Below are 15,811 nucleotides of genomic sequence, written 5' to 3'. Positions count from 1 at the left end.
AAAATATTGGAGACTCAAGGTTACTGAATCAAAATCAGTATCTTCTTAGTATGATATAAATGCCTTCAAGAGCAGAACAAATTAATCTAAAGGTGGAAAGGATCACAAGAGAATCTCTATTTTCTGGGTTTAGGCAGTAACATAGTGTAGCTATCCTAGAAACATAATACCTAAAATCAAATACATACAATACCAATTTATTTTTTAGTTTATTAATTTTACCATCTAGAAAATGTTTACATTTATGTTATTCAGAGAGCTGGAGTGATATTTTTATCATTCTATAATTAAGGTAGATGTACTCTCCTCCATACTCCAGTTTGAGATATAATTGATAGACCTCACTGTTTAAGGTATAGACCATCATGGTGTGACTTACATATAATGAAATGATTATCACCATAAGCTTAGTTAGCATTCATCATCTCACATAGATATATTAAAAAGAAAAAAAACATTTTTTGTGTGATGAGAAATCTCAGGAATTACACTCAACATTTTTTATGTATATCATACAGGTGTGTTAACTATAGTCATGATGTATATTACATCCCTAGTAATGAATTAATCTTACAACTGGAAGTTTGCTCCTTTTGATCACCTTTCTTCTAGTTCCCCTTCCTCCACCTCCAGCTCTGGTAATCACAAATCTGATCCCTTTTTCTATGACTTTGTTGTTTGTTTTTATATGCCACACATAAATGAGATCATACAGTATTTGTCTTTCTTTGACTTACTTCGCTTAGCATGATGCCCTCAAGATTTTAACCATGTTGTCACAAATGACAGGATTTCAGATGAACTTTCTTAACAGTTTGAAATATAATTCTTATGCCATACATTTCACCTACTTAATGTGCACAATTTAATGGCTTTTTGGAAAAACAGAGTTGGACAAACATCACTAAAAGAAACTGAACACATTAGCAGTCTCTCTCCATTTTTTTTCAATTTCTCCAGCCCTAGGCAACCACTAATCTACCCTCAGTCTCCACAGATTTGTCAATTTATATTTGTACATGAATTGTACAGTATGAGGCCTATTACTGTCTGGTTTCTTTTACTTAGCATAATTTCAAGATTCATTCGTGTTCTAGAATGTACTACATTACCTTTTTTTAAAGATTTTATTTATTTGTTCATGAGAGACACACACAGAGAAAGAGAGAGAGGCAGAGAGACAGGCAGAGAGAGAAGCAGGCTCCATGCAGGGAGCCCGATGTGGGATTAGATCCAGGAACCTCGGGTTCACGCCCTGAGTGGAAGGGCAGCTCAACTGCTAGCCACTCAGGTATCCCTACTTTTTTTTTTTTTTGCCAAATAACATCGGCAAAAATGTTATTTTTATAAATATTGTTTATACATTTATCAATTGAAGGACATTTCGTTTATTTTCCTTCTTTAACTGTTATGAATTATGCTGCTATGAACATTTATGTACGTGTTTTCATAGAGGTATGTTTTAATTTCTTTTAGGTATATACCTCATAGTGTATTTAATGGGTCAAATGGCAGCTCATATGTTTCACATTTTGAGAATAGCCAAATCCTCTTCCAAAGTAGCTACAGTAGTTCTTGTTCTATCTAGTAACATATAAGGATCTCAATTTCTTTATATTCTTGTCAACACTTGGCATTATTTGTCTTTTTGATTACAGCCATCCTAGTGGGGAAGAAGTAGTATCCTATTTCTTATTGTGGTATTGGTTGTATTTTTCTAATGGCTAATCACATATAACACTTTTCATGTACTTATAAGCTATTTGGATATCTTTGGGAAAATGTTTATTCAGATCTTTTGCCCATTTTTAAATTACATTACCTGTCTGGATACAAGTCCTTTACCAAATATATGCTCTGCAAATATTTTTTCCAATTCTATCAGTTGTCACTGCACTTTCTTGATGATATCTTTTAAAGCACATGTTTGTGTTTTAAATTTAACTTCAATTAATTATCATACAGTGAATTATTAGTTTTAGAGGTTGATTCAGTGATTCATCAGTCTTACATAGTACCCAGTGTCATTACATCATGTGCTCTCCCCAAAGTCCATCAACCAGTTACCCCATTCCCCTACCACCCTCCCTTCCAGCAACCCTCAGTTCATTTCTTATGATTAAGAGTCTCTTATGGTTTGTCTATCTGATTTCATCTTGTTTTTATCTTTCCTTCCCTTACCTTATGATCCACTGTTTTGTTTCTTAAATTCCATATATGAGTGAGATCATATGATAATTGTTTTTCTCTGATTGACTTATTTCACTTAGCATAATACCCTCTACTTATATACCACATCTTATTTATCTATTTATCTGTCAGTGGACATCTGAGCTCTTTCCATAGTTTGGCTATTGTGGACACTGATGCTATAAACGTTGGGATGCAGGTGCCCCTTGGGATCACTACATTTGTGCCTAAATACATAGTAGTGCAAATGCTGGCTTGTAGATTAGTTCTATTTTCTTCTGTTTGAGGAACCTCCGTATTGTTTTCCAGAGTGGCTGCACTAGCTTGCATTCCCACCAACAGTGTAACATGATTCCCTTTTCTCTGCATGCTCACTAACATTTGCTGTTTCCTGACTTGTTAATTTTAGCCATTCTGACTAGTGTGAGGCATTGTTTCATTGTGGTTTTGATTCGTATCTCCTGATACCGAGTGATGTTGAACATTTTTTCATGCCTATTGGCCATTTGTATGTCTTCTTTGGAGAAATGTATGCTCATTTCTTGATTGCATTATGTGTTCTTTGGGTGTTGAGTTTGATAAATTCTTTATAGGTTTGTATAACAGCCCTTTATCTGATAAGACATTTGCAAATGTCTTCTCCCATTCTATTAGTTGTCTTTTGGTTTTGTCAACTGTTTCCTTTGCTGTACGAAAGCTTTTTATCTCAATGAAGTCCCACTGGTTCATCTTTGCTTTTGTTTCCCTTGCCTTTCCCTTCCTAGCAAGAAGTTGCTGCAGCCGAGGTCACAGAGGTTGCTGCCTATGTTCTTCTCTAGGATTTTGATGGATTCTTGTCTCACATTTAGGTTTTTCATCCATTTTGAGGCTATTTTTGTGCACAGTGTAAGAAAAATAGTCCAGTTTCATTCTTCTGCATGTGGCTGTCCAATTTTCCCAGCACCATTTGTTGAAAAGGACTGACATTTTTTCCATTGGATAGTCTTTCCTTCTTTATCAAAGATTAGTTGAGCATAGAGGGGAAGGTCCATTTCTGGGTTCTCTATTCTGTTCCATTGATCTATGCATCTGCTTTTGGAAGCATATGAGTTTTTAATTTTGATGAGGTTCAAATTATTTTGTCTTTTATCATTTAAGCTTTTGGTGCTATACCCAAGAAGCTTTTTCAAAAGTTTTGAAATTTTGTTTTATTTTGCTTTGTTTTTACCAAAGTCAGAAAGATTTACTGTTATGTTTTCTTCTAAAATCTTTACAGTTTTGGATCTTATTTTTGTATTCTGTAACTGGAGCAGACACTCTGGAAAACAGTATTGAAGTTCCTCAAAAAGTTAAAAATAGGGCAGCCGGGTCAGCTCAGCAGTTTAGCTTAGCACCACCTTCAGCCTAGGGCGTGATCCTGGAGACCCGAGATCAAGTCCCACATCAGGCTTCTTGCATGGAGCCTGCTTCTCCCTCTGCCTGTGTCTCTGAGCCTCTCTCTCTCTCTTTCTCTCTGTCTCTCATGAATAAATAAATAAAATCTTTAAAAAAGTTAAAAATAGAACTACCACCCAATAGTTGTCTATTAGGTATTTATCCAGAAAATACAAAAATACTAACCCAAAGGAATATGTGCACCCCAATGTTTATAGCAACATTATCTACCATAGCCAAATTAGGGAAATAGCCTAAGTGTCCATTGACTGATGAATGGATAAAGAAAATGTGGTATGTGTATATACAGTGGAATATTAGTCATCCATAAAAAAGAATGAAATATTGCCAATTGCAACAACATAAATGGAACTAGAATTATGCTAAGTGAAATAAATCAGCCAGAGAAAAACAAATACTATACAATTTTACTATATGTAGAATTTAAGAAACAAAACAAATGGGCAAAAGAAAAAAAAGTGAGAGACAAAGCAAAAAGACATACACTTAACTATAGAGAACAAAGTGATGGGTACCAAAAAGAGGTTGGTGGGGGATGGGTTAAATAGGTGATGGGATTAAGGAGTGCACTTATAATGAACACAGGGGGTTCTATGTAAGTGTTGAATTACTATATTGTACATCTGAAACTAATATTACACTGTATATTAATGAACTGGAATGTAAATAAAAACTTTTTAGGGATCCCTGGGTGGTGCAGCGGTTTGGTGCCTGCCTTTGGCCCAGGGCATGATCCTGGAGACCTGGGATCGAATCCCAGGTCGGGCTTCCGGTGCATGGAGCTTGCTTCTCCCTCTGCCTGTGTCTCTGCCTCTCTCTCTCTCTGTGTGTGTGACTATCATAAATAAATAAAAATAAAAAAAAAACTTTTTAAAAATTGTATGCTGTAAAGAAGGGATACAATTTTATTTTTTAGATTTATTTTTGCATGTGGCTATCTAGTTGCCCATGCACTATTTGATGAAAAGACTATTATTTTTTGGCCATCATTTTTTTTTTCATAGTTTTTCTTTTTTTTTTTTTTTCTGCTTATTTTTTCTCTGGAACTCTTTTTTTTTATTTTTTTAAAGATTTTATTTATTTATTCATGACACACACACACAGAGGCAGAGACACAGGCAGAGGGAGAATCATGCTCCATGCAGGGAGCCGGATGTGGTACTCCATCCCAGGACTCTGGGATCACTCCCTGAGCCAAAGGCAGACGCTCAACTGCTGAGCCACTCAGGCATCCTTGTCTGGTACTCTTATTATGTATATGTTGCTAGTCTTGATGATATCTGACAGATCTTTCAGACTGTTCATTTTTCTTCATATTTTTTCTGTCTATTCTGCATAATATACATCAATCTAAAATTAAATTAGCTTTATTTTCTTCTGCTAGCTCAAATTTACTATTGAATTTTTTTAAAGATTTATTTATTTGAGGTCGTTGGGGGCAAGATGGCAGAAGAGTAGGGTCCCCAAGTCACCTCTTCCCACCAACTTACCTAGGTAACTTTCAAATCATCCTGAAAACCTATGAATTTGGACTGAAATTTATAGAGAACAGCTGGAACACTACAGAGAGAAGAGTTTGCACTTCAAACAAGATAGGAAGACAGAAAAAATTATATATATATATATATATATATATATGAATCCAGTGAGAGAGGGACCCCCGTGAGGAGCTGGGAGAAGGCCGGGCAGTGAGAGCCTTCAGGACAGGAAAGGCCAGCCCTGGAGAAACAGGAACTTTAAAAAACTTCCCGGATGGAAAGGCACTTGCAGGGAACTCAGGCAGGATCCCAGAGGAGCAGTGGAGCCCTCAGGTTCCCGGGGTCACTAACAGAGGAAGTGTGCCCTGGAGGAGAGCGCCCCACACACCACCGGCGGAGCTCGGTAAAGGGCTAGGGCGCAAGCCCAGGGGTCCTCGGGAGCAACTCAGGTGGCAGCTCTGGGTGGAGGGGGCTGCACGGTGCCGGAGCGTGATTCCAGCAGTGCAGGCCCTGGAGCCAAGGGCACCATGGGACACAGCCCACAAATCTGCGCTTCCCCCCAGAGAGGCGAAGGTAGAAAGGGCACAAGACAACTAGGATGCTTCTGCCGCCTGGCATCGCTAAGCTGTGAAGATCAGTGCCCCCTGGCCCTGAGCATCCAGGCCAGTGCAATCTGGGAGCTGCTGTAGTTAATGCAGGAGGTGACTCTAGGGCTGGAGAGCTGGCCACCACCACTGTTGTTGTTCTGCCTTGTGTCACCCTGTGCCTGGGAGGGTCGGGCCCCAGGGAAAAGAGGCCTCACAGGATAAACAGCTCCCACTGAGCCTTGAACCTTGCAGGGGGCTGGGTAGCTCCCTCAGGTGCACACACCTGAGAATCAGCACAGCAGACTCCTTCACCAGAAGACCAGCTGGGAGGACAGGGCAAGAGCAAGTTTTTTACCAACCAGCACTGGAAATATCCAGGGGAAGTCAAGGGGTTTATAGTATATAGAATCAGAGGATACCCTGCCTTGTTTTTTGTTTTTGTTTTTGTTTGGTTGTTTTTTCCCTTTTTCTCTCTTTTTTTCTTCCTTTTTCTAGTACAACCTGTTTTTAGCCACTCTGCACAGAGCAAAATGACTAGAAAGAAGAACTCACCACAAAAGAATCAGAAACAGTCCTCTCTCCCACAGAGTTACAAAATTTGGATTACAATTCAACGTCAGAAAGCCAATACAGAAGCACAATTATAAAGCTACTGGTGGCTCTATAAAAAAGCATAAAGGATTCAAGAGACTTCATGACTGCAGAATTTAGATCTAATCAGGCCGAAATTAAAAATCAATTAAATGAGATGCAATCCAAACTGGAGGCCCTAACGACGAGGGTTAACGAGGTAGAAGAAAGAGTGAGTGACATAGAAGACCAGTTGATAGCAAGGAAGGAAGCTGAGGAAAAAAGAGAAAAACAATTAAAAGATCATGAGGATAGGTTAAGGGAAATAAATGACAGCCTCAGAAGGAAAAGTCTATGCTTAATTGGGGTTCCAGAGGATGCCGAAAGAGACAAAGGACCAGAAAGTGTATTTGAAAAAATCCTAGCTGAGAACTTTCCTAACTTGGGAAGGGAAAGAGGCATTCAGATCCAGGATTTAGAGAGATTTCCCCCCTAAAATCAATAAAAACTGTTCAACACCCTGACATTTAGTAGTGAAACTTACAAATTCCAAAGATAAGGAAAAGATCCTTAAAGCAGCAGGAGGCAAGAGATCCCTAAACTTTAGGGGTAGAAGTATTAGGCTAACAGCAGACCTCTCCTGGCAGAGTCCTGGCAGGCCAGAAAGGGCTGGCAGGATATATTCAGGGTCCTAAATGAGAAGAACATGCAGCCAAGAATACTTTATCCAGCAAGGCTCTCATTCAGAATAGAAGGAGAGATAAAGAGCTTCCAAGATAGGCAGAAACTGAAACAATATGTGAACACCAAGCCAGCTCTGCAAGAAATACTAAGGGGGATTCTGTAATAGAAAGAGGAAGTCCAAGGGAACAATCCACAAAAACAGGGACTGAATAGGTATCATGATGACCCTAAATTCATCTTTCAATAGTAACTTTGAACATGAATGGGCTTAATGATCCCATCAAAAGACGTAGGGTTTCAGAATGGATAAAAAAGCAAGACCCATCTATTTGCTGTCTACAAGAGACTCAGTTTACACCTAAGAACACCTCCAGCCTGAAAACAAAAGGTTGGAGAACCATTTACCATTCAAATGGTGTTCAAAAGAAAGCAGAGGTAGACATCCTCATATCAAATAAATAAAATTTTATCCCAAAGACTGTAGTAAGAAATGAAGAGGGACACTATATCATACTTAAAGGATCTATCGAACAAGAGGACCTAACAATAATGAATATTTATGCCCTGAATGTGGGAGCTGCCAAGTATATCAATCAATTAATAAGCAAAGTTAAGACGTGCTCAGATAATAATACACTTATACTTGGAGACTTGAATACGGCGTTTTCTACAATTGATAGATCTTCTAAACACAGTATCTCCAAAGAAAAAGAGCGTTAAATGATACACTGGACCAGATGGATTTCACAAATATTACAGAAGTTTACATCCAAACGCAACTGAATACACATTCTTCTCAGGAGCACATGGAACTTTCTCCAGAATAGACCACATACTGGGTCACAAATCAGGTCTGAACTGATACCAAAAGATTGGGATCATCCCCTGCATATTTTCAGACCATAATGCTTTGAAACTAGAACTAACCCGCAAGAAGAAGTTTGGAAGGATTTCAAACACATGGAGGTTAAGGACCATCCTGCTAAAAGATGAAAGAGTCAACCAGGAAATTAGAGAAGAATTAAAAAGATTCATGGAAACTAATGAGAATAAAGGTACAACCATTCAAAATCTTTGGGATACAGCAAAAGCAGTCCTGAGTGGGAAATACATTGCAATACAAGCATCCATTCAAAAATTGGAAAGAACTCAAACACAAAAGCTAACCTTGCACCTAAAGGAGCTGGAGAAAAAAACAGCAGATCCATAGATCCTACACCTAGCAGAAGAGAGTTGATAAAGATTTGAGCAGAAATCAAGTAAATAGAGACCAGAAGAACTGTGGAACAGATCAACAAAACCAGGAGTTGGTTCTTTGAAAGAATTAATAAGATAGATAAACCATTAGCCAGCCTTATTAAGAAGAAGAGAGAGAAGACTCAAATTAATAAAATCATGAATGAAAAGGAGAGATCACTACCAACACCAAGGAAATGCAAACTATTTTAAAAACTTATGAGCAGCTGAGCAGCTATATACCAATAAATTAGGCAATCTAGAAGAAATGGATGCATTTCTGGAAAACTACAAATTACCAAAACTGGAACAGGAAGAAATAGAAAACCTGAACAGGCCAATAACCAGGGAGGAAATTGAAGCAGTCATCAAAAACCTCCCAAGACACAAAAGTCCAGGGCCAGATGGTTTCCCAGGGGAATTCTATCAAACGTTTAAAGAAGAAACCATACCTAACCTACTAAAGCTGTTTGGAAAGATAGAAAGATGGAGTACTTCCAAACTCGTTCTATGAGGCCAGCATCACCTTAATTCCAAAACCAGACAAAGACCCCACCAAAAAGGAGAATTACAGACCAATATCCCTGATGAACATGGATGCAAAAATTCTCAACAAGATACTAGCCAATAGGATCCAACAGTATATTAAGAAGATTATTCACCAAGACCAAGTGGGACTTATCCCCGGGATGCAAGGCTGGTTCAACACTCATAAAGCAATCAATGTGATTGATCATATCAACAAGAGAAAAAACAAGAACCATATGATCCTCTCAATAGATGCAGAGAAAGCATTTGACAAAACACAGCATCCATTCCTGATCAAAACTCTTCAGAGTGTAAGGATAGAGGGAACATTCCTCAACATCCTAAAAGCCATCTACGAAAAGCCCACAGCAAATATCATTCTCCATGGGGAAGCACTGGGAGCCTTTCCCCTAAGATCAGGAACAAGACAAGAATGTCCACTCTCACCACTGCTATTCAACATAGTACTGGAAGTCCTAGCCTCAGCAATCAGACAACAAAAAGAAATCAAAGGCATTCAAATTGGCAAAGAAGAAGTCAAACTCTCCCTCTTCGCCGATGACATGATACTCTACATAGAAAACCCAAAAGCCTCCACCCCAAGATTGCTAGAACTCATACAGCAATTCGGCAGTGTGGCAGGATACAAAATCAATGCCCAGAAATCACTGGCATTTCTATACACTAACCATGAGACTGAAGAAAGAGAAATTAAGGAGTCAATCCCATTTACAATTGCACCCAAAAGCATAAGATACCTAGGAATAAACCTAACCAAAGAGGAAAAGGATCTCTACCCTAAAAACTACAGAACACTTCTGAAAGAAATTGAGGAAGACACAAAGAGATGGAAAAATATTCCATGCTCGTGGATTGACAGAATCAATACTGTGAAAATATCAATGCTACCCAGGGCGATTTACACATTTAATGCAATCCCTATCAAAATACCATGGACTTTCTTCAGAGAGTTGGAACAAATAATCCTCAGATTTGTGTGGAATCAGAAAAGACCCTGAATAGCCAGGGGAATATTAAAAAAGAAAACCAGAGCCGGGGGCTTCACAATGACAGATTTCAGGTTGTACTACAAAGCTATGATCATCAAGACAGTGTGGTACTGGCACAAAACCAGACACATAGATCCATGGAACAGAATATAGAACCCAGAAACTATGACTATTTATAATTTTAACAATTTATTATAGATTTATTGTTGTATCTTCATATATCACAACCACACAGTGGTCCTTTTAAGTAGATCATTCTAAATCTTAAGGAATTGTAAAGAAATAACTACATCATATAATATTCACATATCTTTTAAGAAGGTTTGACCCCGCTAGGTAGTAATAGAATTAATGATGCATTAATTTATAGAAAGTTTCATAGTGCCATTTAGATACAAGAATGTATGACAGGTGAGTAAAGCAAATGCACTGCTTAGATATGATTTTTATAACTTGATGATGGAAGAGTTGCATTTGGGATAAAATAAAATGACACACAAGCATGAAGTGTTACAGATGCGGACTAGAGAAACTATACAATTATTTTATAATTTTCTCTAGAAACATTTATTTAGCAATATTAACATCAAATACATTATGCAATGCCAGCATGCAATTAAATGCATTCTGGCTTTTAAAATTTTAAATGCATAATGATGTAGATAGAGTCTATAATAATTCAACTGTAGTAAACAAAAAATATGGTTAAGCATTACAAACTAAAACATCTGAAATTTTACCTTATTACCACATTAATGCTTTGCTGCAGATAGAATGTAGTTATAGTTGCTTGTTAGGAATAGTGCCGGTTGTTCAGAATAATATTCTGCCTCAGGTTGATCACTTCTTCTTCGAGGATTTGGTTCCCCACCCTGTGATTTGGAAAGCTTACTTGACAACAAACCCTCAGATAATCAGTCCTTTCAGACACACTTACAGAAACCAAATTCATGAGAAAAAGTTCTGTAAATAAAGTCAATTAATTTCTACTAAGCATTATACCTGCCTCAGGTAAAATGTAACTCTAAGTGGATTGGGCATCCACATTCCCCAAAGAAATAATCTGGTGCAATTATTTTGGATTAGTCAGGTGGCTTTGGCCTCAAAATCTCCATTTCATACATTAGAAATAAAATAGAAAAAAATGTAGTGAAGTTACTATGTGTATGAATAATTCAATCAGAAAATAGAATGTGACCACGAATGAATTCATTTCACCCAAACTTCCAGTACTATGAAAAAAAAAAATACTACTTGTAATAATTAATGGAATTTTTAAAATAATGATAAGTGGATTCCAATTTCTAGAATTGTAGATCTGTATTATTATAAGTATACACATGCCTGCGAAATTAGCAAGATATGTACAATTGGCCTAGGGAAATTATCAATTGCAGAGAGAGTCCAGCATCTTCCCTGTAATGCTCTACTATTAAGTTGGCTGTTCTTCCAACTGATTATTTTCTAAGGCACCACTTTTCTTTTTTGTTTTTTTTTTAATCTGGGAGATGAATTTATTTTTATTTATTTTTATTTTTTTATTATTTATTTATTTATTTACTTATTTATTTATTTATTTTCAATAATATGAAGACTCCTAACTCTGGGAAACGAACTAGGGATGGTGGAAGGGGAGGAGAGTGGGGGGTGGGGGTGAATGGGTGACGGGCACTGAGGGGGGCACTTGACGGGATGAGCACTGGGTGTTATTCTGTATGTTGGCAAATTGAACACCAATAAAAAATAAATTTACTATTAAAAAAATCAAAAATAAATAAATAAATACACCAATAAAAATAAATTTATTATTAAAAAATCAAAAATAAATAAATACACCAATAAAAATAAATTTATTATTAAAAATTAAAAATAAATACACCAATAAAAATAAATTTATTATTAAAAATTAAAAATAAATAAATAAATACATTTATTTTTATTGGGGTTCAATTTGCCAACATACAGATAACACCCAGTGGTCATCCCGTCAAGTGCCCCCCTCAGTGCCCGTCACCCATTCACCCCTACCCCCCCGCCTTCCTCCCCTTCCACCACCCCTCTTTGGTTCCCAGAGTTAGGAGTCTTCATGTTCTGTCTCCCTTTCTGATATTTCCCACACATTTCTTCTCCCTTCCCTTCTATTCCCTTTCACTATTATTTATATTCCCTAAATGAATGAGACCATATAATGTTTGTCCTTCTCCGATTGACTTATTTCACTCAGCATAAGGCACCACTTTTCAATTTATTGTCCAAATGCCCACGTCTCTCTCTGTTTTGTGATTCTCAGGCTTAAACTCTATAAAGCACATTTATTCTTTGCCAGTTATTTCATAAGAGACTGTGTCAATGTAAAACATTGGAAAGAGGAAGCAATGCTGGAAAAAAAGTAGAGACTTGCTCTTTCCTTTTGTTTGTTGTTTTCTTTCTATCTTCTTGCTGTTCCTATAAGTGTCATCCTCTCTATTCTTGTTCACCAGGCCTGCAGTTTTCATCTTTAGGAGCAACTGAATCCAGTATGCAGATTTTCTAACAATCGCATAACCAGTTTAACTACTCCTCCATCAAAGACAGCACCCAAGTAGCTGGCATTACTGCCTTAGAGATATGTGTCTCCAAGCCAGAGGCTTCTTCAAGCTTCTAACTTTGATAATTACAACCTCTTTCTTTTGTTCTTATAGTCCCAGAGGTAATAGTTATTTCCTACAATTGTAACCTCTATGAAAAGTGTTATTACTTTTTGGTTAACTAATTAAAAATATTATACCTAGTTAAAAATTCCTTATATTCAGTTTTCTTATTCAAATAACTGATGTGGTTTCTGTCTCATAACTGATAGGAAATTTTTTGCAGCAAAGAAATCATCAGATATGATTTGGGACTTGTATGAGTCGTATTATTGGTCTTTAATGAAGTGTTGAAGTGTTGTGTGTGTTTGTTTTTGGCAATGGGAAATGGAATGCTAGTAACCTCTAGTATGCATTATCATCATAGTTAAACCAATTATCACACATCTTATCGTGAAATGCTTACTGAAGCAAGAGCCTCAGCAGACCAAATAACTGTTGCACTTTTCAATTATGGAAGTACTGCTGACCAAAAGGTCCATGATGCAGATTTTCTGAGTGCATAGAAGTGCTTACAGAAACAAAATGATATGCTCACATCTTTATTTCTCAGGTCAAGTGACCATTGGGAAACATATAGACCTATGACTCCCATAAAACAGACCGAGCCGATATGGCTAAAACTAAACACAAATTTCATTGTTTGGGTTGCAGAATTGCAATGTGAGTTAAATTCACTGTTTTGCAGTTCTCTCACATGAGTATTATGACAACGACTGTAAAGGGCTGAGTATCTAAAGCCTGGAATGGGGAAGGCTAGTTGGACCCAGATGAAACTAGAGAACTTGAACTTCTCAGTTACTCTTAGCTTATCTTGCTAATGGAAGCAGCTTCCTTCCACTTGTCTCAGGAGTCTTTCTCTGTTTAAATATCCCATACTAACATTATTTACATCAGTTTTATTGCAAATAGATGCTAATTTTACTTAAGAATAAGCCCTTAAACACATTGTTGTCACTAGGTCTATAAAGAGGGATAAATTACAGATTACATCATGTTCCATACGGGTGAGTACAAAAAAATGCTCAGGGAGGAAATAGCCTATGTGTCAAAATAATTTCAAGATTTCACTAATTCTTATCAGAAGAAATATGTGAAATATGCATGAGAATATATTCTAAGGATGATAGATGAAGTAAGAAGAAATAACACTAAATGGAGTTGCATTTATTGATATGAATGTGCTTACCAAGGGTCCTGGATTAATGTGTAACTGCACCTGGAAGTGGCTATAGGAGTTTACTTGGTTAGTTGACTAATGTTTGAACAAAACCATGCTCTGAATTTAATGAGGTTGAGATGCCACAACTTTTCTGGAATAATTAAGAAAAAGAAATTCAAGTAATTGAAGCATAAGGAATATTGCTGTGGACTTTTCATGTATGATACACATACCTCCTCTCCCAATACCTGCCCTCATAGGATTCAGAGAACCCTTTCATTGATTAAGATATTAAGAAATATATTAATGAGTAAAGCATCAGCATTCTTGAAATCCTGTCTGTTAGCTGTCTTCTGTAGAACAAGCATGATGGGAGAGACAATGCAATAGAAATTAGCATTCTATTTTTTCTTTTTTTTTTTTTTTTTTTTTTTTTTTTTTAGAAATGAGCTTTCTAATTTGTTAGGGATAACTCAATGCCAGATATTCGCTAGATACTGGGTGGGTAGAGCTTAACATTTTCTTTTCTTTTTTTTTTTTCTTATTTTTCCCACTGAAAATAACACCAAAGATAACATGGTAATTAGAAAGTTTTGATCCAGGGGGATCTATTGATGGTTAATTTTCATGGTGTCTCTATAAATGAACATACAGTCTAGTTCCTAAAACTCAGTACGAAGATGTGGGGTTTGTTGTAATATTCCCTTCACATTGAAAGACAAATTGTTCACTTTGTACTGCTACCAGCATTAAAAAAAAAAAAAAAAAAAAGACTACAGTGCTTGGTGGGTCTTTTTGGCTTTGGGAGCATCATATACCTTACTTAGATATGATAATTTGAACCATTTACCAAGTAGCCTGTAAGACTGGCAGTTTTTAGTGGGAACCAAAGCAAGAGATGACTTAGCAGCAATTGTGGACTGGTGTCCAGCTACTTTCCTACTTTTCCTTATAAACAAATAATCCAATATTGCTTAAAGTGTCTGTGGCAAATGGGGATTCTGTATGAAGCTTCTAATAAGGACTAATAGAAGAATCACAGGGATGTCTGGGTGGCTCAGGGGTTGAGCGTCTGTCTTCAGCTCAGGGCATGATCTCAGGGTCCAGGGATAGAGTCCTGCATCAGGCTCCCTGCAGGGATACTGCTTCTCCCTCTGTCTGTGTCTCTGTCTCTGCCTCTCTCTCTCTCTCTCTCTCTCTCCCCATGTCTCATGCATGAATAAATAAGGTCTTTGGGATCCCTGGGTGGCGCAGCGGTTTAGCGCCTGCCTTTGGCCCAGGGCGCGATCCTGGAGACCCGGGATCGAATCCCACATCGGGCTCCCGGTGCATGGAGCCTGCTTCTCCCTCTGCCTCTCTCTCTCTCTCTCTCTCTCTCTCTCTCTGTGACTATCATAAATAAATAAAAATTAAAAAAAAAACAAAATAACGTCTTAAAAAAAAAAAAAGAAGAGTCCTGTGTGGTTTTCAAGAAACCCTTGTCCACTTTCACAAATAGCTGTTCTCCCCTTTAAGACATAGCTCCTTGCTTGCTGTTGAGCCCTGGAAGACATTGAACACTTAACTATAGTGTAAGTAATTGTATGATTTGTGCTTCTTATTAGGAAATGATGTCATCTGACTGACCAAGTCTTAAGTTTGGGTATTTGCAGCAGCAATCAATCAACAAAAATAAATATAAAGACTTATGCTTGAGGAAGTCTAGAAGGCACATGTAAATTGAATGAGTATAGGCTCAAACATTTTTAGCAATAATTTCTGTCATATTGGTTCTTTTTCTCCTATGGCTTTTTGGGGAGTTCCCTCTGACCTACTGACTAAGAGGTAAAGTATCCAGGCCTGGTTAACCAATCAGCCATTAAAGCTTAATTCAGAGCTGGCCTTAGGAAACTTCAAGGAAAGTTTGAAGGAAAATATTCTAGTGTCCAGAACTTTAAGTATTACATTGACTGTTCACTTTGTCTAAACCAAATTATGGCCTAAAAAACCCCAAATCTATATTAATTTATGGGTAGCTACTAATGGTTTTCCTGGACAGTTAGAAACCTGTAAAGAATAGGATTGGAAAATTGATGATTGAGGTCTGGGTTAGAGATGTGTGGATGGGTCTGTCAGAGTGAGTACAGAGTCTGAAAACAATTGTGTCATATCTGAATGCTCCTTAAAGGTCATCCACTTCAGAAGACATTCTTAGGTTGACAAAATGACACATTCATGGACTTCAGTCAATCTCTTTATCTAGACACCAAATTCTTGCTATGTCCATGACAACCATAGTGGCAGGAATAAAGCTTACCGTAGTCTC

This window comes from Canis lupus, chromosome 31 (assembly GCF_003254725.2).
Source record: "Canis lupus dingo isolate Sandy chromosome 31, ASM325472v2, whole genome shotgun sequence".
Lineage (NCBI taxonomy): Eukaryota > Metazoa > Chordata > Mammalia > Carnivora > Canidae > Canis > Canis lupus.
The sequence above is the reverse complement of the archived record's forward strand: the minus strand, read 5'-3'. Positions refer to the sequence as shown.